Raw genomic sequence first — 22311 nt, 5'->3', positions numbered from 1 at the left:
GAGCACTGTGACAACCCCTCTCCCACCTGCAGCCATCTTAGATGTTGTTATCTCCCGTTAAAAGTCATAATCTAACTAAACATAAATCGGATTAAGACATGTGGAGTATGCCTATTTTAGTCGCATTATCAGAGACATGTACACACCTTAATCTAACTATTAATGTCATGTCGGAGATTTCACCGCATTTTGTGACAGGACACATACCGTTACGCACAACAGGGGAGTGCAGAGGGGAGGCTTTGTGGGTTGGAGCCTCTGCCCTTTTTGAAAATTAATCAAAAGTGCCCCTTTCAACAATCATCGATAATATTGTGGCCAATAAAACATAATTGGAATTATACTTAATATAACAACGAGTACAAAACAGTAACAAATAGTGGAAAAGTCGCGTTTATCTTTTACGGATCTGTCAGTCTGAAAAGTCGTTGCCATAAACGTCGTTGCTATGGGCGGTGTGTGTTTTACTTGACTGTTCATTGTGAACACTGCGTCCTCTCTCTCTATTTTTATTTTTGTTGTAATTATTATGCTCATTGTAAAAGTAAAATACAATAAGTTTGTATCTGTAATCGCAAACCAGATGGGTCATTCAGTGAACGCCTGTGGCTCGACGGCAGGAAAAACAATCCAAAGAGTCATGATTTTTAAACCTTTTTCATAATTAATCAAAGCTATTATTCTAAATGTAGGCTGTCAATAAGGAGGAAAGAGGGGCAGTGTCTCTTCAAAAAAAAAAAAAAGAGGCAATACATATTACAAAAATAAATCAACGTAAATGTAGATATAAAACATTATAAAAACGCATGTTTTGTTATACTTCTTAATGTAAAGTAACACTGTCCAACAGCGACACCCGCAGGTGAAGTTAGCGGGTTTACTGAGCCCATAAAATTAACACACCTGCCAAAGTCACGCTATGATTGGATGTTGGAGAACATAGCGTTGCATGGGGACGTAATGACGTGCCATAATCGATCTATGTTCTAGCACATGTAAAACGGGAACATGAACGGAGTACTCTAAAAGCAACTCATGTAAACACCTTAATCAGAATATTGTCTTATTTAGAATAAGGTCAATAATTAGATTACTGCTGTCCATGTAAACGTAGTCACTGTGTCACAATCGTTGTATAACGTTATCTATGCAAACCATGAGCTTTAGGGTTTAACTTAGTTATCAAATGACATAGTTAAACAACTAGAATAGTTGTTTTTGACATTTGATCATTTAGCAGACGTTTTTATTCAAAGGGACTAACAAATGATGAGACCAATCATATAGTTTAATAACTTTAATACAAATATAAGCATTTTTTACTTGTTTTTGCATATTAAATACGAATATTTTTGCACGTGCGCCCAGCATAATTAGGCTTAACGTTACCTGTACGTTACCTAACACTACGGCTGTGGCACCGACATGATAACAGAAACGAACAATTTACAAATCTTTTAGCAAATCTTGCCATTAAATAAGTTAACATTTGCATTGAGAACGACATGACAAACACAAATCTTACCTGGAGCTCGACACTTCGCGGTCCCGCTGGGAGGCAATCATATCACGGAGACAACAAGAACCCGCGATTGATTTCCTCCTGGCCGCGGCGCGTTGACGCATGCGCAGTTTGCGATGACAGAACTAAGGCTATTTTTGTTACAGAAATCTTCATCGTCTAAGCCTAATGCTTAGAGTGAGTGTTTAATTATTATTTTTTAAATATTGCTGATATTGCTGTTAACAAATAGTCTGTATGGGTAGAACATTACGAAACAAATATATGGGAATATACTGCAATTATACGCAAAATAGCCTATATTAAAGGAAATATAAAGGAATAAAGGAAAGTTCAACTAATACCTTTTTTAATATAGCTACTGCAATGTATGCATATTGACTATATTTATAAAATATGGCTATATTTTAACACATACAATATTTAGTAATTAAGATATAAATAGTATTACATGTAATATCCATTAAGTTGTATTATTTATTGTGTAGCCTTACTGTATATTGAATTTCCCATATTAATGTGAATGCATGTACACACATAAACACTTTTACAGAATGAGTTACAACAAATTTCTACTTCCCATCATGCTTTACTTCTGATTTAAAGGAGGTTAAATATATATACCCTTTGTAATTGTTAACATTTTCATAAGTAACTGTAATATAATAGCACTTTCTCAGTAACTGTAACGGACTACAGTTCCTTTTATTTTGTAATATATATATTATTTTGTTCAATATATTTTTGGGTATATCATGACATACATTATGATATATAAGTAAATATATTGTCACATATTTTTCTAATTGAAAGCAGCAATTCCTCATGTATTATACATTTTTGTAATATATTTATCCTGTATATTTTTAATATGCAGTTAAATAATTTAATATATTTATTATTCACATATATAAGGAAATATTTTCTTTGCGTTAGGGTTACCCATTTTTATTCGTTTTACTTGCTAATTAATTTACTAAAGTAAAATCTCACTGATTTGCAGGGGTTGTATTTAACACAATCCAGCATATATATTTTTTTACAGTGTAGGACATATATGATTGAAAATACATGAATATTGTACAATTTGTATATGTGGTTTTTGCAGCATATATGATCCTTATAGTTTTCTGTTGGAACATATAAGAATCACATATGTTTTTAGCAAGACTTTTCCATATGGGATGTGCGACAGCAGAAGATGTTTTAAAGTGACGTTACCACTTATAATGACAATATAAAGAACAAAAGCTCAATAAATATATTCTGCTCTTGACTAAATAACTTAAGTACCTTCAATAAGGATTAATCTATATATAATTCATAACGTATGCAGTGCAAACAATTTATGTATATTTACTACTTGTTAAAGGGGGGGTGAAACACTCAGTTTCAGTCAATCTCATGTCAATCTTGAGTACCTATAGAGTAGTATTGCATCCTTCATATCTCCGAAAAGTCTTTAGTTTTATCATATTTATAAAAGAAATATGGGCTGTACCGAGTCTTTCCGGAAAAAACCGAGCGCCTGGAGGCGTATCGTGTGGGCGGAGCTAAAGAATCACAAGCGCGCAAAGCGGTGACGTCCTCAAGCGTGGAGAAACCCATCTATCTCAGCTAATACAGATAATGATCCACAATCAAATCTGAGGCTGAAATAAACTGAACAGGAGAAACGGCAACATCAGGACGTCCGTCTCTGTGGTATGTAAGTTACTGTATTTAATGGCCTCTCCACATTTCTGTGTCTTTACTCGCAGTGTATGAGGACATGATTCGGTTTATGGACTATTGTATGCGACTAGACCTTAGAAGTAGCAAGCAGAACGGTTTTGCACGTCAGACTAGTGTAACGTTATACAGAACAACAATGGAGTAACCGTTAGCGCATTTGAATGACGAAGCACGCGATCGTATCGTTTACTGATGTTTACTCATGCGACGGTAGCCAATAGCAGAGACATTTGAAGTTGATTTACTCACCGGCATCTTCCAAAGCAGGACCACTCTGTCAAAAACACACTTCTTTGGTATGATTTGGTGAAGTCCTGTGACAGCAGTGACCGTGGAAATCCACTTTGCGACGCGACTGAAGCGATGCCTTGAAGCTTCCCGTCATTTCTGCGTTCAAATCGGTTCAAATGCAGCGCTGCCTTCCCGGGGCGCGACATAAGTGTTCACGGAGGACTGGATCTGCACCTGAGAGACTGTTTACAGCGTGCATTTCCTCTCTCTCCCTCTAGTTATGCGCGCGCGCACCCTTCCGGGAGAAGAGCCCGTACAGCCCATACAAGGACCTTCCGCTCTATTTAACGTCAATTAGACCCATACTCGAAAAAAACTCGCCGAAACTTGTGAGAAACCGGAAGGAGTATTTTTAACACAGAAATACTCCATCAAACGTCCAACATTAGTTTTTGAAACTTTGTCTATGTTTAGGATGGGAATCCAAGTCTTTAAAGGTGTAGAAAGCTCAGTATGCATGAAACAGCATTTCACCCCCCCTTTAAGTTGTTATACAAGTAGCAAGAGCACAGGTACAAATTAAAAGTATTATTTTATTGGGTTTATGTGGGGACTTATGCCACCCCGGCCCCGCCCATACCGGACACGTTTTTTTTACAGCCTGGAAGAGCTGGGCGATATATCGAATATTTGCGATAATATCGCAATCCTTTTGATGACGATGTAAAATGTGAAAAAATCGTGATTATCGAATATTTAAACATTGGAAGCAGAAGAGTTATATACACGCAGCACCTAACAAAGAAAGAAAGAAACAGAAACATAGACTCTGACCTGAAGTGCGTGCACACGCCTTGCAGACAACATGCGATCATGATTCAGTTTTTTTTCGTGGATTATTGGGTTTGGGTTTGGGTTTGAATGGCAAAAAATTTAAACATGTAAAAATCAAGCGGCAACATCCCGCGATCTCTCTTGAAGCCAATACGGAAGTAATGTAAACTGAAATTCCTCAACTGGCCACTAGAGGCAGGCTCCAGAAGGGAGCAGAATCTTATTGAGCCCTAGGGCTGGGCGATATGGCCAAACATTTATATCCCGATATAGCTCATTTGATATCCCGATAACGATATACATAACGATATAGCAATTTTTCTGTTAATTCAGTTTATGAATAGTCTATACAAAATTGCAATGTGGAAATGCAGTTTGAAATGATATACAAAACAAATAAAGGTAGTATGGACTACATTTTTATTTTATTTAGATCCTTTTTTTCAAGCAAGACAGTTGGTAAAGTTAACACCTGCCTAGGGATGTTAACCGATGACCGTTTGACGGATGGTTGACCGTATCAACGTTAATCGATCAAAGTTGTCGGTTAAAAAAAAAGAAAAGTGATCTCTAAATTAGGCTATTATACAGTGGACTAAACGCTACTACAGTTAGCCATCTCATTCCAAAATCTTTTTGTGTGAAGTGAACATATTCCTCACACTCAATTTTCCATAACTCGCCTGTTTGTACTTAATAAACCAATAAAAACATTTGACGCGAGGTCACAGCGTTTGGGTTTGTGCGCTCACAAGGTTTGCAAAAAGTAAACAGGCTAATCACTCGAGGTTAGAGCCAGAGCAGACGACAGTATGAAGCGTGCATTTCGCTTAAGATGGGCTTACATTTGGAAATATCTACATTTCAGTGGTAATACATAAGGTGTTGATCGTCTTTTTTTATTATTGTTAGCACTACCTCGAACTAAAGCCGCGACGTCTCTTCGGAGCTGTCATTTTCTTAAATGAGCCGCGGCAATGTTTCAAATGAGCTTCTTACGCTAGACAAACGCCTTTATTTTCTAACGCCATCACCTTGACCAAACCATTTCGAAACTAAGGAGCCATTGTCCTCAGATTACAAACAAGCTCCTCGGCGGCGCGTTTGCGGGACTCGTGTTTCGGGCTGTGGGGGATTTTAAAAAAGTGACGTGAGTGGACGGGAGCGCTAGGACAGTGCGTGTGTATGTGTGAGAGAGAGATAGAGAGAGAGCTGGAGCGCGGCTCGCGGCTCGCGGCTGTTATTTCAAATTCGCCATCCCTACACCTGCCATTAAAATATTTCAATATATGGCTATATGGTGTGCCACGCGTAAAAGCCCGTTGCAGCGTCTGTGTCTGAAGTTTGTTTTGAGCGCTATGCCACCACTCTGGCATAATTACTCTGAGAATTATACCCTGGTCTGAACCGCGTCTACTACCGTCTTTATCCATGTTTGTTTATGTATTGCAGCGTGCATGGGCATGCTGTGGCGTGAGGTGCATCTTGACGTAAAGTTCTGCCGTAAACGCCTTATCGTGGCGTAAGCGATAGAGCCTTATATAAAACGATAGACATTTTCTATCGTCCAGACGATATATTTCGTCATATCGCCCAGCCCTATTGAGCCCCATGTTAAAATGGCCAACTTTACAGCAGAAAAAAACATGCTTACAGCCTGGTACAAATTGTGTTTTTTGCCTATTCGGCTAATTTTGACCTTCATGACAACTGTGAGGGGGGTGAATTTTTTTTAACTCATTCGTTTACGTTATATAAAGCCTCAAAGTTCTTCATAATTAAGGGCGTGGTTACAGGTGGATAGCCATTTATCTGCGGCCTATAGTCATTGCGTCACCTAAGCCCCGCCCACATCCCGCCTTTTTGGCCATTTTCTGTTATCCGGGAGTGACACGCGATGACTCGCTCACAAGACGGCAATGCCAAGGTTGCCCATACTTTAAGCTTCAGAACGGCTTATAGGAATCCTATGGGTGACGTCACGGATACTACATCCATATTTAAAATCCATGGTAAAAATGCACGTCCTGGCGAGTATTCAGCTAAACGCAACCGGGTATGTCTTTAGTGAGCGTATACAGTTGAGGTAACTGGATCCATGCAGGTCTTAAGCTGGACGTAATATTCTGTGTGAATAATGTTAATAAAACAACAATGAAAAATAGAAAACCACCCCGTGCTTGGCTAAATAACTTTAATATATTTATTAAAAATCCGTGTATAGTAAATTTATAGGGTGAAGACTAAGCATTTATATATTTGATTATTTAATTTAATTTAATAAATAATTATTTAATATTTGATTTATTTAATTTCTTTCCTGACTTGCTTAAAGCACTGTTTGTGTCATATTGTTTGTAATTTGCATGGTTTGCTTCTTTTTTTTTTTTTTAGACAAAAAGATAAAACCAAAAATCTATATTAATTAATTAATTAAGTACATTTAAAAAATATTAAATTACTTGTATCATAAAATAACATTTTGGTCATCCCAACCCAAACAACATTTTGTTTTTAATTTAATTTTATCTACATTTTTTTTGTTTTTGATGTGGGCAAAAATTTTTTTTTGACAATATCAAGATATAATTTTTTTTATAGGTATCGTGAAGTGTTTTTGGATACCAAAGATACCAAAAGTGTTTTTGGTCTATATAGCAAATTTTGCCCTTCATTCAATTTTATTATATTATATATAAATTATATTAAGCCTAAAATTTCTGCATAATTAAGGGCGTGGCCACTTGAGTGACAGGTGGATTGACAAACTAGCCATTTATCTGCTGTATTATAAGCGGAATAATTACGCAGCGGGGTCTTGTATCACCATGAAGATGTTTCTTTTGCATAACATACTGTACTGACTGTACACTATCCCTCCAGTTTGGGAACCACTGTGTCACAGGATTTTATGTTTTATGTAACCTGGATTTCACAGTGGAAATATTCATAGCTGACATGGCATTGAAACAAACATCATGAAAGTGGGTGCCTTTTTAAAATACATTACTTAGAGTGATGAAATTTAATGCAGAGTAGTAAGTTGCTGTGAAGTGCCATGTTTTAGACAGAGGTGTTTTTTATGTTGAAGTAGCAGTAGTACAAATGTGGATGAAGCACATTTTTTGTGTACTTGTCTTGCAAACTTAAGTCAAGCTTAGTGTATACTAGCTTTCTCTTATAAAACAACTTTTGTACACAAATATTTTTTTAATAATTTGTTTTATATGGGTCACTATGAAGTGGTGTAAAATGGTGCCCCCATAAAAGTGAAAAAAAGACATACATAGTTGTAAACAACTGACATTTATAAAAATCTAGTTCATTACTAGAGGCAATATAAAGAATTCATGTAATAATTGTACATATATTTAAATATATATTGGTTTATTTGGTCTAACCCTCATAGTGTCACGTAAAATAAACAACTAAAAGATTTCCCCCCAAAAAATTTAAAAACCTTATTCTAATGTGCCCTGTCAAGTTTTTATTAAATTTAGCTGATGTGTTTTTTCTGCCTTTAAAAAATATATATATTTTTTGTCCTTCGAAACAAAAAGTCTGGATTGATGAAATACGTAGCCACACCCCAAACCATATGACCAGGAAAACAAATTAAGTAGTCTTGTCAGGCCAGACTGTCCTACTGGGCATGCACACATCAATAATTGCATCATTTTTGTCATGCTGGACAACAATTAATTACTGTTTTTGCATTATTGTAAGGGTAGCTTTAGGGTTGGAGTAGGTGTAGATGTTACTTATTATAATTCATAACATACAAATTTTCGCTAACTGATTGATTTTTTCACTTATACAGACAAAATAAATCGTAATTTTATGATACAGATAAACAGTCGACTATTAAACCTGTTAGATGTTTATATAAACGAACATTAAAAATATTGGACAAGAAACCAGTCAGATCATTGTAACACTTTACAAAAGTATAATTTGCTTAGCTTTGAACATTTCATTAATTTTTCTCTTATAAAAATGGTTTTTAGATGTATAAACAATCTTGCTCCAGCTATCATTTGCCAATTAATAACAAAACAACGCAGTAAGGGAATGACTACAAGAGGTATATTTAATCAGAATTGCACAGTACCGAAAAGGAAAACTACATTTGCACAATCCACATTTTCAGTTCAAGGTACACTGCTTTGGAACAGCCTGCCAGTTGAACTAAAAATGCAAACAGAGTTAAAACTCTTTCAAATAAATCTAAAAAAAGTGGTTCAAACAAAAGCAGGTTTTTTTTTATTGTTTTTTTTTTTCTTTTTCATTTTCTTTTGTGTGTTTGTGATGTTTTCTTGTTGTTTTAAAAGCCTAACCAGGGACTGGGGCTGCAAATTAGCCTTTGGCTATAAGCCTATATGTGGAGCATCGGCAGCATGAAATTGTAGCAATGTTTTTTTCTGCATTGTCCCTGTCAAATAAATAAATACATACATACAATTTTTGTACTGCGTTGGGTTGACATCCAGTCTGAAATCTTGCTCAAAGCGAGTTGTGATCGATTGGTGTATAGCAGGCTTTCTGACCAAGCCTGACAAGCCAGACCCCCATCAAGATGTTTGGTCTGGAAACTCACCATAGACAGGGCTCAATCCGTGGGGCGGGATAAACGGTTGTCTTTCAAACTCCCTCTGCACGCAATAGGATAGCGCTACAACCAACCAGAGCAACGAAGGTGAAGCGGAGCTAGCTGACAGATTAAACCATAGACATAATATACATAGACGCCTCATGACGTGCTGGAGCGTGATCCAGCGTCGTCGCCATACAAGTTGGGTCTCTCCACTCGACGCTAGCATTCAGAGTCAACGGAGAGCGAGCAATTATGACCATATTTTGTGCAGCTTACGGTTGCAATAACGCAATATTAATACCAGATCGCATGGGATTACATTTCACAAAAAGGTTTAACAATAATTTAGGTTATTTTACAATGTATACATCATTATCATTTCATGCTTGTGTCATTTGTGGTGCCCGTGTGACCAAACCGTGTGAAAATCTGGTAAAAACTCGGGGAGTTATGATCATTGTAGTTGAGAATACATCTTCCTCAGTAGGAATAAATGCGGGGGGCGGCGCATTGGGGACCCATTCAAGATGGCGCCATGCTGATACGTCTGCTCCAATAGGCAGCGTCAATCTATGAGGCGTCTACGTATATTATGTCTATGGATTTGGTATATGGATATACGCTGGATATGGAACTTTCAGCGTATCCGGTCGACAAAACTCCGAACACAGCTTCCCTTTTTTAAGAATGACTTCAATGCCATTCTTTATTCTTTTCTCAGAGAAAAGCTTAACTCCAAGTTTTCCAGAGTCGCGGTCAAAGCTGATTCAAAAGACCACCGTTAGTAAGCTTCTGTGTTTATTAGAAGCATGGAAGCGCAACTCGACCGTCATTATGTTAAGCCCCGCCCACCGACTCTATACACGATGTGAATGGCCTGACCATAGTTTGGTTTTTACAGCTCAGACATGTATTGAGAGTTGCTAGACGACACTCGCGGCAGATTAAATTTCTAGGCTCTTTCTGACAACCTGTCTAATCTAACCTCATCTCAGAATTTATTAGGAAATGACTGTTAACACCACTGACCAGTTCAAGTTTAGTTTATTTCTAAAGTACAGGCGACAAGAGTGCTGTACAATAAAAGCATATTGGTACACAATAAATGAGAAAAATACGGTTTAAATCACCTTAAGAACCAGAAAGAAGCACACATTAAAAGATGAGTTTTAAGACTTGTTCAAGCTTAAAGAAGGGTACTCTTGAGCACCCCTTTGTGGCTGCTATGCGCCCTTGATGCACACTTTAGCTGAGCCCGCAAGTTCGCGAGCTACACAGTGGACTTCTACCCAGCAGTCAAAGCAGCATTATGTTGTGCAAACTCTGAGGAACATCGTGAGGGTTTAGGGTGACATTTGGGGCAGGGCCTATATTTCCAAAAGTATTGGGACACGCCTCTAAATCATTAAATTCAGATGTTCCAATCACTTCCATGGCCATAGGTGTATAAAATCAAGCACCTAGGCATGCAAACTGCTTCTACATTCATTTGTGAAAGAATGGGTGGCTCTCGGTAGCTCAGTGAATTTAAGCGTGCTACTGTGATAGATTACCAACTGTGCAACAAGTCCATTTGTGAAATAGAAGCAATTGGGAGCAACTGCAGCTCAGCTACGAAGTGGTAGGCCATGTAAAATCAGAAAGAGTGGAGTCAGCCCATGCTGAGGCGCACAGTGAGCAGAAGTTATCAACTTTCTGCAGAGCAGAATAGCTACAGAACTCCAAACTTCATGTGGCCTTCAGATTAGCTCAATAACAGTAGAGAGAGCTTCATGGAATGGGTTTCCATGGCCGAGCAGCTGCATCCAAGCCTTACATCACAGAGTGCAATTCAAAGCGTCGGTGTAGTGGTGCAGTGGTGTAAAGTACGCTGCCACTGGACTCCAGAGAAGTGGAGACATGTTCTCTGGAGTGATGAATCACGCTTCTCTGTCTGGCAATCCAGTGGACGAGTCTGGTATTGGCCAGGAGAATAGTACTTGTTTGACTGCATTGTGCCCAGTGTAACGGTTGGTGGAGAGGGATTATGTGGTACCCGCTGTTTATTTACCTAAATGTTTTTGAAAAAATTGAAATGTGAAATACTGCCAAAATATGCACAGCTATGTATTTAAAATCTCGATACTATCATTAATATTACGTGACTGCGTTATACAGCTGTCAAATTAACATGTGTGCTTTATGCATTAGTAATGCTGAAATAACAATCTTTCTCAATCGCTTTGGCTCAATTTTCGAATGAGACATTTTTTCCCCTCATAACAGTAATTTCCAATCTCTCATCAGTTTCTTGTTCACATCAGATTATAATTTCTTGTTGATTTAAACAAATTGAATTTGTTTTTGGCACATGTGGGCAAATATTTAGACAAATGTCTACAATTTGCACACTGACTAACAGGCTTGTTGATTAAAACTGTCGATGTTGATTCTCAGTGAACCTGTCAAACTCTTCACAACTTCTAAACATTCTTTCATGTGAGCCTTCATCAGATGCAAAATTATCCATCTGTCAGACATGTTCTAGTGATAAATATATGACATGGAATGTTGCAGTTTTTCTCAATCGCTTTGGGACATTTTTTGAAACATTGTCTTAATGTTCTCAAAACTGTAAGTTCTACTCTTTGCTGGAACATCAGATTTCAGTTGCATGTCTGCAAAATGCAGTTACTCACCCAAAACATTTAATTAATGCTTCAATGGTATTATGTCAGTAGTATTGGCCAATGGCACCAAAAATAAAGTGTTTTTGTCATCGTGTAAGCCACACTGGTCAAAATGTTCAGATGGTTTTTTTTCCACCATGGAAATTTGTTATACTCAATCTATATACAATTTTTTTATTTTTTTTTGACACAAATGCTTTCTTTTCACAATGAATGCTCTTGTGTATTACACTGAGCTTTTACTGTAATTACAGATTCAGAAAGAGGGTAAAAATTGACTGGGAAAAGTCAATACTGTACACAATTCTTACTGTTTTTTTTTTTTTACACATTCTTATATCTTTTTCTAACGCATTAATGTCTTCCTATTGCTCTTCCAATAATGACAATAATTTTCAGCTTACATGCAACACAATTCTACAAATATAAATGTCCTGTATGAAAACAAATAAGTGAGTATCAATATGTAATAATTAATAGTAGTAGTACTCCATTGTGCAAAAATGGTGGTGATTGTGCCATTGCACTTAAAGCAAAAGATTTAGACTTTCAAAAAATGTGCCAAAGTCATTGATAAAAACTAAGAATAATAAATGCTGTTGAAATAGTTTATGCTTAGTTCATGTTAACTAAAGAAGGTTTCCGATGTTAACTAATGAAACCTTACTGAAAAGTGTTACCATGTAATTGAACAATCTTTTATTTAGCTTGAACTAATTACCTTGAAGCAACTTCCATTGTGAAAACTAGCCCCGGCATCCACTAATGAATAGATTACCAAACAGAAGTATTAATGCACAATTATTAAAGCATAAATGTCTATCTCTCTAGAAGATGGTGAGTGACATTCTTCAGGCATTTGGGAAAATGGATAAAAAGACCAAAAAAGAGAAAAAGAAAAAAAAAACAGGGTGAAGTTTGGGCTGTCTTCTCCAGTTGATGTGATGGATTCGTCCACTGCAGCTCTTGCTGACAGCAGCAAATCGCCCAACTCTTCCAAACACCGTTTTCCATTTGTGCGCCGCTTTTTTGGCAACATGCTGTCATTTATTTGGCCAGGCAAGTCTTCATCTTATAAACAGAAGAACAGTGACACCAAGACTGGCGTTTCTTCCTTACCTGCAGTCGACAGATGATCTGAGGAACATCCAGAAGTTGATCTGCCGGCTGCAAACCAAAAGACAGAACCCGTCACATGTAAGATATAAAGCAGTTCTGCACCTTTTCTACTGGATCTTTTCTTGATTTGACTTGTTAAAATTCAGACATATTTATTTCCTTCTTTTTCTTCCCAGCAGTAGTTGAACAGATAAAACTCTCTCCCAGCGTCAGCAGTACTTTCACATCTGCAGTCGATAGACAATCTGAGGAACATCTAGATGTTGATCTGCTAGATCTAGAACTCTCTCCCAGCTTGAACAATTCTTTGACAACCTCCGACGGATCTGCTACTGAACTTGAACAGTGAGTAAAGGGACTGAGATTTGTGTTGCCTCAGGTTTTTGAACCCCAAACCTGGACAAGCACAATAGTAGGTAACATATGCATAATGTTTTCTTAGCCTTCAAGACATGGAGTTTAGGAATCCAGCCGATGGGAAACACTCAGACAACGGCACCGCAGTGGGTCAGTAATTTGTTCGGACAGCAACCAGAGACTGGACAACACAGAGCGACGCAGGGTGATGATGCTGGACAAGTTGCTTTGGGGTAAAGACGTTTGTGATTGTTAAAAGTCTGGACATACCTGCCTATGCTTATGATGACTACTTGCCACATTTTATAACAATAGAGAAGAAGATAGACGTCATAATCCTATAGGTAAACATGATCAGTCTACAGCCAGCTGATCCGAGTTTGATTAATGTGACCTACCAGAACTGACGCTATACGCTGGATGTTTATGATTATGATAATACATGAAATATGATTGCAAATTAGTTTGCAACATCAAGCAGCATAATTAACTGTTTTTGTACAGATAAAATAACTGGAAGCCTCACACATTCAAGTTAAAATGATCCCACGCGCTCTTATGTTAAAAATATGGTGGATAGGAATTATGCAAGAACCCCAAAATACACAAATCAAAAATATTCTTTGTCTAGACACCGACTCAGCACGCACTGCTAATTATAAGGTGCATGCTGGGATACTTTGTCAACACGTGTTGGCTGCTTTTCCTTAACAACCCGGTCCAAATCATCCATTTAAAATGATTACATTTTGGTTTCGTATAGAAATTCATAAAACAGGTCTAAATTACTTAAACAGGAGCGTTTAGATCAGAATTTCTTCAGGAAGGAAAAGCATGAATTCTGTCAATTGTCTTCGGAATTCAGGGAACACTTGCTACATGAACTCCATCTTGCAGTGCCTCCTCAGTGTTTCCCCCTTTCATAGAGATGTGTTGGCCCAGAAGGAAAAATTGAAAAACGGAGCCGCTTTGCTCAGGTACCAACATTATATCTAAAATCTTCCCATTTAAGATAAATTAATTTATTATTACAAACATAAATTAAGATGTTTGTCGTAAAGTAATACTCATGACATTCTGGAGTACAGCAGAATAACCTTCATATGTAAGCTTGGGAGTTCAATTCTGTACAAATACTATTCATCAATTTGTCTCTAGAGCATTATCTGACCTGCATATGAGCAGGCTGTGCGGCAGTGACTTCAACCTGAAGAAAAACTTGGCTAAAGTTAAAGGCACTATTGAAAATCACTATCCAGCTTTCAAGGGAAACCAGCAGCAGGTGAGGATGAATTTTTAATAGCATACTTTTTTCAAGCGTGGTTTTAAGTAGGGATGCACCAAAATCTAAATTCTTGATCAAAACTGAAAACCGAAAATGAGGCCGAAAACCAAAACACCTAAAGAAATTATGTTTTATGGCTACGACTGTGTAACTTTACTAAAATCAACGCATTGCTATTGCATAAAGGAATATTAAAGTTTCAAATAATAAATCAATTACAGATTATGCAAATATTTATTTAGCACAACATTGCAGTTTTTTGGTGGCCGAGTATTCGGTGCATCCCTAGTTTTAAGCTTACTTTTGCTGGTGAACTGCAGGGCTCTGGTCCACCAGCATTCAAGAAAAATTCATGCCAACCTTTTCAGCAGACAAAAATTTTCCTTTGTCGTGCAAACAAAATGTGTTGATTTATTCATTGTAAGTTGAGTTTAACATTGTAGCTCTTCAACTCTCCTTCTCTTTCTTCTCTCAGGATGCTCATGAGTTCCTCATGGCTTGCTTGTCCTGTCTGAAAGAGAAGAGTGATATTCTGATGAGGTCTTGGCCCACATTCACTTGCCCTGTGGCCAATTTGGAGTTCAAGCTCAAACGTGAGCGCACGTGCGACAGGTAATGTACTCCTATTATACTATAGCACTATTCATATATAAAATTATACAAATGTTTAAAGAAGTGTTTTTCATTCTGTGGTTTCAGCTGTGGCTTCCAGAAAAGCTTTACGGAAGATTCCAACCAACTCTCGCTGGTCATCGGCCCTAAAGCGCGTCTGACAGACAGTCTTCAGCAGAGCTTTAACGTGAGTGTCAGTGCTAAAGTGATTTTATTACATGAACAGGAGCATGTCAAGTCATTTTTGATTGGCTGATATCTTTGTGTTCCTCAGGCATCTTCAATTGAATGTGCAGCCACTGTTCTGCCACCAAGGCCACAGAAAATGAGATACTAGTAACACTTTGCCGTATAATCCGTATCATAGCAAGCAAAGTGTCTATACTGAACAAGAAAAAAACGCTGTACTTCCAAAATGCTCAAAACACCCGCAGCCTAGCATTTTCAGCTGGCTTTGGTGGACACTTGGCCTTAAAGACGGAAGGACATCAGAAGGACATTTGACTTTTTTGTTCATGTTTCAAGAAGTGTTTTCTTATTTGTCTATGACCTTCAACAGAGAGCAGAAAGCAGACAGTGTCATATATAAACAGCTCAGCAGATCACGGGACAGATCTTTTTTCCAGAAAATATTGAGGAAAAAGAAAAAGGTTACACCGCCAACACCACAGGAAAGGCATAGACGGACGGACAGACAGACAGATAGATAAGCATCATCTTATATAATTGTTTTGTTTCTTAAACAGGAGTGAGCACCAGCCGAAATCGACGCACAGTACAGGCTTAATGGTGTTGTATCACAATTGGCGAACAATTTGTTTTATTCAAAAAATTTGTAGTGTATTTACAGTTGTCACATTTTTTTATTCATTGACCATGTGTAGTTCTAGCCAGTTCCAAAGTTCTACTAAAGTTTCTCTGTCTTTAAGGACACTACATCAGTCATATCCGTAACCCCAGTGAAGATGGATGGCTGCGGTGCAGTGACAACTTTGTCAGAAAAGCCAGCTGGTCGGAGGTGTCCAAGGACACTGAGAATAATAGCTATTTGTTGTTTTATGTCAAGAGGTATTGAGTCTATAACATTCTGTTTTTAAAATTGTATTTAGTCACATGCTTTGGGATGAAATGCTGTGAACTCCTCCTCACTGTTGTTTTTGTAGTTGAGCAGCGGCTGGTGCATGACACCGTTTTAAAGAAGTGGAGAGCAACATATGAGGAGGATCCCTCCATCCCTCTGCTTAATGTGAAAGCTCAATCCTCCTAGCGAGTGAGAGTGGCTGTTGAGAAACCCACATGCTCTGGTTTCTCTCACGTCACTCAGTCGAGTCAAACTTGCACTCCTGGCCTGTGATGTCTCATGGGCCTCCGTCAGAGGTTCATCGAGAGCTTTCGATGCCATTCATAACTTTGCCAGTGTGAGTGCAAACATCTTTATTTTAATCTATCGATAATTTTGCGATCCCCACCAGCTCAGCCATCGTAAATTACTACGATTCAGCTGCTGTTAGTGTTCGTCCCACTCTTGACAGAGAATGCTCTCCTTCCTGATCCTCAGACTTATGATTGTATTAGGGGTGTCCATGGTTAACCGATTGACCGTTTAACCGTTAAAAATTGCGATTGGGGGATACACCCACTCTTTTCTCGGTGACAGGTTTCAACACCCGCTCTTTTTCTGCAGTTTTTCCGCAGTTTTGCACAAACACCATAGCCTACTGCAGTCGCTCCTCCATTTCTCTGGCCGTTCTGTGTCTGCGCTCGCTGCTGTTTCGGTGCATAGGACGGACCTTTCCGCGGTCGTTCTCCGTGGTTCTGACCAAAGAAGAGCGATCTGGAATCTCCATTATAGCACCAGGCTGCAGACCCCATCTCTCTGTGCCCATAGACTTTAAAAGTGGTCAGGATTGTAATATTTCCCCAAAACGAAGTTTAGTTCTCAGCTCGTATAACATGAACCCGAATATTTGACAATTCTGTCTAATTGTGAAAAGAAAAACGTTACACACGTCAACCCATTACAGACGATTTTTGTTCACGTCTTTATTATAGGCCTATAGCCTACAAACAGTTAGGCTATTTAATTAAAACATTATGTTATAGGCTAATATTTAAACATAGCCTAACTATGACATTATAGTTTCCTTTAACCCTTTGTCCAACGAAATTAAGCGCCGCCGCATTTTGTTCCTTCATGACAGCGGTAACAACTCACTCTGTCATTTTTTGCCATATGATACAGATAGCCTAGGTGATATACATAATTATAAACTATAAATTTTCTACTTTTATGTCACAATAACAACAAAGATTCTGGGAATATTGTTTATGCATGCACTTCAAAATTTCCAAACGCTGTCTTAATTCATTTTTTTATTATTAGGCTAATAAAAATTGTTTAAAAGCATTTCTAAATTCAGTTAATATTTCCAAAAAAACGAATGAGATTTTTGGAAAAATCCAAACTTCAGTCTATTTTAACGACATGTAGGACAGCAGATGGAATATATCAGAAAATATCAAATCTAATATAAAATATCTCTCCAAGAGATTATAATAGCCTACTGGGTTGCATAGTGACGCCGACTGGGTACAGCATTTACCGTTTCTGAGGGGAAATGATGCAGTGCGTTGATCTGCCAGTCACTTCAAAGGAAGATTACAAACGGCAAACACACAAGTGGTTAGCTTGACGATGTGAGTACAGAAAGCATTTACTTTAATTCCTAGATAGTTTGTCTCCTTGCTGCTTCTTGATTCTCACGACTAGTGAGCTGGCTGAGGTGGTTGTCATGACAATGATGTAGTTTAAGGCGGCACAAGTTCGCATTCATTTACACTGAATCAAAACCGCTTCTATGTCGCCTGTGATACTAGGGGCCGAGGTGGGTCAGACCCGGCATATTTTAAGTCTGCTTTAATGCGGCATCGCGTCTTTACACAGAATTTTGAGCAGACACAGACCCGCCTTAACTCGGCTGTGTAAAGATGCCTCTAGACTCTCTCTGTGATGGGCTCATCTACATCAAGTCCAACTCCTGCATTCTAAAACGAGATAGAACTGGACAAATATTCTGACTGTTCGGATCTAATAAGACTTCTGATTTGTAATGTCACCCCGGCACCCTGACTAAGCCTGGTTTCTCTCAAGGTTTTTTTCTCCATTATGTCACCTGATGGAGTTTTGGTTACTTGCCACTGTCAACCCTGTTGCCTTTGGCTTGCTCAGTTGGGGAAACTAAATATTTAACTATATTTCTATGAAATTCACTTGCATTATTTTCCTGTTACCATTGTGAAGCTGCTTGAAATGATCTTCATTGTAAAAATGTGTCCCAAGTCATCAGGTTGCAACATACTTACTGTGTAATTACTTACAATAAAATGCTATTTTTCAAATTAAGAATTTGTTATTACATATTTTAATAAAAATTGTATAAGAAGTTTATACCCTCTTTCTATTTGCTCTTCTATGCACTGAAAGTTCTTCTGGTAAAAGGAAGTGACTCCTGACCCGTCATTTGACATATTGACTAATGCAGAACACGCAGAGGATAGAGCAAAACAAAACACAGATCACGAATTAGAAATCTAAAACAAGAATTTTTAGAGAGAAATGTGGGAGGAGCTTGAGTGTGTTCTAGCTCTATTTGTTTGAGAGGGGTCTATTCTCTCGTGAGCATATGCTACTCCTACATCCTACTTCATGCATCAGGTCAGAGGTCACTAGACTCGCATACGGTCGATTCCGGAAGCCAGTCAGGGCCGGCCCGTGGCATAGGCGAATAGGCAAATCCTAGGGGTGCTACTCGTCCATAGGGGCGCCAAAATGAGTGATTTTTCCGGTTTTATTACTGCTACTTTTTATTAATATTAATTCGAAATATTAACAAAAAAAACCCTTAAACAAATCTCCAGACTCTTCCCAGACCACCACATCAATCTCCTCCTGCCCAGCGAGTGCTTTAGTGTGTCCGATATTGAACGCGCGTTCAGTTTAACGTTGGGAATTTGTTGTCGCGTCGCCTCTCGCGCATCTAACAGACAGGAATGCTTTCGCTTTTAATGTGCTTGTTTGCTCGCGCCAGTGAAAGTTGGAAAGTTGCCTAATTATTTATGGCGGATGGCCAATGTGTCAAAAAGACCGAAGCCCTCTGATACAGGAATATAAAGGAATAAGGGGATAAAGACAAAGGTAAAGTGATGAAATAAATGAATATTTAGATAATGCATTTACCTAAATGCATTATCTAAATATGAATGTTTGCTAATTAAAGCAGCACTAGGTAACTTTTCAACCTTCATAATATATTTTTTAAGACTCTTGTGATGATAAATCGACTTACAATAGGTTGAATGACACGTCTGCCATAGCCTGATGGGGTCTGTATCGTTTTTAATCGTACTTTTAAACTTCGGGTTTCGGGTAGTAACCCGAGAAAAAGAAAAGAACTACAAAATTCGACTGCTTTATGGCATATATGTCACTTCCACCAAGACACACACTTCCTTACATTCGGACGTGCGAGCCCAACTTTGTTCGTCGGATAATATAGTCATGTCCGAAGCAGCAGAGACAAATAAGAAAGAAAAGGTTTTGTTGGAGGAAAGCAATAAGAGGAAATGAAAAAATGATAGGATTAAAGGCAGGACGAGGATCAAAATGTGACCAGGGTTTGCTGACCGATGCTGTCCTGCTTGTTACGGTGAGCCACTCAAACATTGAACTGAAGTATCATAGATTCTGTAAAACGGTAACCAATAGACTACTATAATGACGCTGGCTTGTAAACGTGAGCATCGTGATTATTTGGCATTTGAAAAAAATAAAACCTATGAAATTATATTCATATGACATGCTAAAAAACATATGCCACTGACTGTAACGTTACCTGGGATGAAGACATTTCACACGCGACGCCAGAAGAACTCCTCTTGCAGTTTTCAGGGGAACTGTTAGTGCTGCACCGACCCGCGGGACGCTTTTATGAAGTTATTTGGCCCGCACCGCACCACTGTATATATTTTTACAACACGCCGCGCACCCGCGACCATTAAATAGACATACGGGGTCCGCGGGTTATGAGACGAACCGCGCATCACTAGTTCAGGGCTATCAGGGTTGTCATGTCAACAAATGCACGCGCGATTGCATCCCCTGTTGTAGGATGACAGAGCTTACGACAGTAGTTGAGGACATTATTTTTTCCAAACTGTAGGGGGACCCCGAGAGCAAAAGTAGCCAAGAGGGGCTTTAATTCCAGTTATTTTTATCTTACACTTTATGTAAGCAACTGTTCTGGGTGATCAGAATCTGTAAAAAATCACGTCAATTGTTTATAAACATATATTTTTTTTTTAATAGCCTGTTTTTACTCAGTTGACACAAATTATCAATTAATAATACGTCTTTTTTAGGTTTGGGGATAAGCGTTATTAAACTTTGTGTTAAGGTAGAGGGAAGAGATCCCACACTTATGCTTTCATAAATTACTTCTAATAAAAAAGGGGCTAAATCTTTTGCAAATCTTTGATAAAACTCTGAAGTGACGCCATCAACACCTGGTGATTTATTAACCTTTAAATTTTTGATAAGATTCGAGAACCTCAACTAATGTGATGGGGCGATCACAAAAATCTTTATCAGGAGCACTAATGCAATTAACGTTAACTACCGAGGCCATAAAGGATACAGTGCTGTCATAAAATCGGCTGCTATATAGATTCTTATAGAAATCTGAACAATATTTGGCAATTTCTTTGGGTCTTCAGAGAGAAAGTTACCTATTTTAAGCTGGTGAATGTTTTCTTTAGTCAAAGACTTTTCCAATCTAAAAAAGTAAGCTAAATTTTGTTCGCCTTCTTCAAGCCAGCATCTTCTGGACCTTACAAAAGCACCTTCAGCTTTTACTTTATAAAGTTTATCCAATTTGTGTTGATACTCACAGAGAGTATTATTTTCTTCCACAGATAATCTATTAGGGCATCTAGATGACAAGTATGCAATAGTCAGGGTTGCCAGGTTTTCGCAACAAAACCAGCCCAATGGCCAATCAAAAATAGCCCAAAAGTAGCCCAATGGCCAATCCAACTAGCCCAAAACTAGCCCAATACCAAAAAATCTAAATATAACACTCCAATACACATTTTATGGTAGTGTTATGCACTACACACCATTTATACTAAAAGATAATTGTATAAGTAATTATAAACAGTCTATTTTAATTAATAGACTTAATTAAAAATAATGTAAAATAAACATTGCAAGATATTCCTCATTAAATGACATTTATTTTTTAAATTATTATTTACCAGCAACAACCCTGGAGAGCGCTTTCGGTTACCATGGAAACGAAAACAGCCGGTGCGCGCAGCGCGCCGCAGCACACACACCACACACACACACACACACATTAGCGAACAAGCCCAGCAGTGCCACTGTACCTCACAAAGTGTGCGCTAATCAGCACAGTTATGCTGATACGATATTGCTTATGTCATCATCCTAGAATCCTTGTTATCATTGGTGGAATATGAATTGGCTAAAGTAAAATATTTATTTCAACACAACCATTTCAGCTAAATATAACTGATGCAATATGTTAAACCTTAAACCCGCGGAATAAAAAATCAACCCGCGGCAAGTGGTTAAAAGTAGCCCAATTCCGCGGGAAAACCGCGGACTTGGCAACACTGGCAATAGTGGAAGTGATGTCCTCTTCTTAGGCTCTTTTAAGTTTGGCAGTATTACTACAGCAATTTCTGAAAAATTTGCCCAACTCCAATTTAAGCAACTCCCAATGTTTACCATAAACCCGTTCTACTTTGGCTTTAGTCCAAAAGCAATTAATAATCTTTTTTTGCCTCTAAAATAACCGTCTCATGTTTCAGTACAGAGCTATTACGTTTCCAATAGGAGTTATACAGTTTAGCAGAAGTCGCTGGGAGTAGATCAATGTTGATTTGTATCACCTTCTGATCAGTAAAAGGTGTAGATAAAATTTTAGTACAAAAATTTTCTTGAAGCACTTGGGAAACTAACCATAAATCTATTCTCGATTGCTTAGACCTTGAATTATTACAGCAGGTAAAGGTTGTGTTATGAGGATGCTTAACTCTCCAAGCGTCAATCAGATTGAATCTCTGCATCAACATTTTAAGCTTTGTATTTGCATTAGAACAAGATACTGGGGCCCGTTCTTCGTACCTCGCTTAATACATCCGAAATGATTTGACAGATCCCAGATCTTTTAATCCTGATAACTGATCTCTGGCTAATTTGGTTCTTCTAACAAATTTGCGGATTGGATTAAAATATCTGGATTTAATTATTTGAGATCACTGCTCGTGCCTG

This window comes from Pseudorasbora parva, chromosome 9, assembly GCF_024679245.1.
Source record: "Pseudorasbora parva isolate DD20220531a chromosome 9, ASM2467924v1, whole genome shotgun sequence".
Taxonomy (NCBI): domain Eukaryota; kingdom Metazoa; phylum Chordata; class Actinopteri; order Cypriniformes; family Gobionidae; genus Pseudorasbora; species Pseudorasbora parva.
Note: the sequence above shows the minus strand (reverse complement) of the source record.